The sequence below is a fragment of the Brassica oleracea genome, chromosome C2 (assembly GCF_000695525.1).
Source record: "Brassica oleracea var. oleracea cultivar TO1000 chromosome C2, BOL, whole genome shotgun sequence".
Lineage (NCBI taxonomy): Eukaryota > Viridiplantae > Streptophyta > Magnoliopsida > Brassicales > Brassicaceae > Brassica > Brassica oleracea.
Window position 1 is genome coordinate 5,546,192 of NC_027749.1, and position 3,616 is coordinate 5,549,807.

Sequence of the window (3,616 nt, forward strand, 5' to 3'; positions counted from 1 at the left end):
CCCTAAGATAGGAGGATCACTTTAGCTGGGTGTTGGATATGATCCGAGAAGGCAAATGACACTTCTGGAACTGAGATGGATTGAAAGGCTCGTCAAGAGATGCGAAATGGCTCTTAATATACCCACGATCTAAGGCTAACCACCCAAGAACGAATGTAGTGTGTTGGCTAACCACCAAACGACACAAAAAGATGATTGGCTGACCACCAAATCAACGAGCCGGTTCAAACCGACGAACAAGCTACTAACTCTCTCACTCAGAGAAGAAGAACGAAATTAAACAACCAAACTGATTTTATTCATTGTAGAGATTACATATTTATAGGAATCTCTAGTCAAAGATAATAAAAGAAATACATAAAAAAGAGACATAGATGAATTAATGAGTCAAAGACTCAGTCTTCCATGCAGATTGGTCAAAGATGGCCCTTCAGATAATGTCCAGGTTCATCTGAACCAGATGGATGCACGGGGTAAAGATAAGGACTCTTACGGAACTGTCCGGATGGTCCGCCTGATGAGAATGCATGTCCGTCTTTGGTTTCTTCACGACCCAAGCTAAGTCTGGCTCGATCGTGGGTCTTAGAATGTCGAGTTGGTCGGGGAAGACGAGCTCCGGTACGGTCAGTTCGGTCATCTGGTCGTGGTTCCAGCCGAAGCTCCAATCGGAACGCACGCGCGACGGCTCGGTCAGTCTGATCGGTACGGTCAGATGAACGAACCTCGGTGAAATTTTTCAGAAAATTGTTCAGAACGTCCTGATCTCCATGCTGGTTGGCTCCAATGGAATGATCCACGAACTGGGTCACAACGATGCATGCGACCGGGCCATGCATCCAGACAGCTAGAGGACGTGGTGTCATCCTGCATGAGAATGAGACATGCAGCCAGCCATGTGGAGCACGAGGTGTCGCCGCACATGCGTCCAGAGCCATGCGAAGTGACACACGGGCTGCCACACGGCTTGTTCCTGATTGGCTGCTGTCTTCTATAAATAGCCCACGACCCCTCTCATTTCTCCACATCCACACCACATCAAATCCAGTTTAAAACGTGAGAGAGACACCTAAAAAGAAAGCAAGAGTTTCCGAGCTTTTTCGGGAGTTTTGGACAGTTTTCAAGAACAGTTTTTCGGGAGAGAGACGCCTAAAAAGAAAGCAAGAGTTTCCGAGCTTTTTCGGGAGTTTTGGACAGTTTTCAAGAACAGTTTTTCGGCCAGTTGACAGCGCCTAGGGGATCCAGCTAACACAACGTTAGGTTCTGGTACGGGTTGAAAAACCTTAGGCCTGAATCTGATGGGACGTGTTAGTGGGTAAACTGGCCTAGTCACAAATTGCACTTCTTGTGACCTTGGCTGGATTGCCCGTGAACCCGTCATGTAGCGCTTCCGGACCATGGTGTTGGGTTGGACGGTCAGTCATGTTCTTGTTTGATTGTTGCCTGGCCGGTTGGCCTTTCATCTCCAACCCTTGGTGTGGGTCGTCCGTCGGTCATGTTCTTGTTTGATTGTTGGCCGGGGGGTCGACCTATGCTTAGGACGGTTTGGGGGTGTTACAGAGGTGGTATCAGAGCATGGTTTCGTCCATGCGTGACACAAGTGCTTTTTATCGATTTTATTGAGTCAAAGGAGTCGCAAAAAGATGCTTTAGGAAACCAGCCACTTCCCGCAGTAAGTTTAATAAGGAATAGGACTCACCCTTTTAGTTGTGTGCAGATGGCTAATCGCGGGACAGGTGATGATGGACGAGATCGGATATGGGGAGAGGATAGGGTTTCGACAGGGAGAGGACTGGGTTACAGATCAGACTGGGATAATGGAAATGGCATCAGTGAGATGTTTGGTCACGATAGGAGTATTGAGAGGACAAAATCTTTTCCTGTGTACGGTAACCAGACAAGAGTGATGAGGGAAGGCAGTTTGTCAAGCAATAGTCAAAATTATAATCAGGATGAGAGACCTCAACATGGTCAATCCACTCAATCAAACCCACGGCCAGATCGGAACCGTTCCACAGAAAGACCACAAGATCAAGGAGCAGAAAACACCTTGAAGCTTCTACATGATGTGATGACCCGAGCACTTAGTAACCAGCCCACACGAACCCCAACCTCTGAAGTTTCCAAGCTGTTAACTACCGTGAAGAACATTGGATCTTACAAATATTAAGGAGGATCAGATCCAATTGAAGCCGACAAGTGGATTTCAATGATGGAAAAGAATTTTGAAGCTATGGAGTGTCCGGAGGAATACAAGAAGAAGATTGTTGTGTACGATTTGGAAGGGGACGCAACAGGATGGTGGGACAGCATAGACCGGCAACGTGGGCATACAATCACAACGTGGAAATCCTTTAAGAAAGAATTCGAGAGGAAGTACTTTCCTCCAGAAGCAAAGCATCGTCTGGAGCGTAAGTTCATGAACTTAGTCCAAGGAGATAGGACCGTAAGGGATTACGATTCAGAATTCACCAGGTAGAGGCAACATGTTTTTGATGGGCGTGAAGATGAAGGAACTATGATCCGTAACTTCATGTACGGGTTAAAACCGGAGCTTGGAAATCGACTAGCTGGAAGTAATTTCTATAGCTTATCTGATCTGGTGAAAAAGGCCGTTAATGTTGAGACTGTAGTTGAGGCTGAACGGAAGGCTACACATAATTTTGGAGAACACACCAAGCCCATCCAAGGAAAGAAGCAGAATTTCAATAAGGGTCAAAGTTTTAACAAACGTTGAGAGGAAGCATTTGGAGGCCAATCAAGTTATCAGGGTAACTCTGGAGTGTGTTACATATGTGGACAACTGAGACACATTTCCAAGTTTTGTCCCAACAACGAAAGGAGTAATCAGCGAGGTCTTTCATCATCAGGGATGCCAAATGTCATTTGTTTCACCTGCGGTAAAAAGGGCCATTTTGCTACAGAATGTTCAGTGAACAAGCCAAACCTAGCAGATCAGCAATTTAGCCAGCACCACAGAGGCAAAACCTAGGAGGTAGGGTTTATGCCTTAGAAATAGAAAACCCTGATAATGCAGGACCGTCTAAGGGTCCCAATGCAGGTATTGTGGGTGCTTAACCTCTTTGCTTGGAATTTTGTTGTTGAGAATTTGGTTAGTATTTTGGTTAAGTATAGACTGGCTGATTGCTAGGTTGCGCGTTTAGAAGTAATCAGTTTTTATTCTTGTGAGCCATAGTTAGAATTTTATATTGATGTTGTTGATTGAGATACTGTGGCAGGAACCTTGCATGTTGTTGGTAAACCCACACATGTATTGTTCGACTCGGAAGATACATATAGATTTGTGACTCCCGATGTAGCTGCCCAGTTTCTGGATTGTTTTGTTGTTGGCAGGATGAACGTGGCAGTCTTGACCCCTATAGACCAAACCCCTTAAGAAGATCAGTGAATCAAGAATGTTTCATTGGGTATTCAGGAGAAAGAATTTGTGGCAGATTTGTTGATCGTGCCTTTGGAAGGGTACAAGGTGATTCTTGGATTGGATTGGTTGTAGAGCTACATAGTTCAGAGTAAAGTTGTCGACAGAGGCTCATCAGCACCATAAAATTCGAAGACGAATTCTATTAAGGGGGGGGGGGGGGGGGAATATAGAAACCCG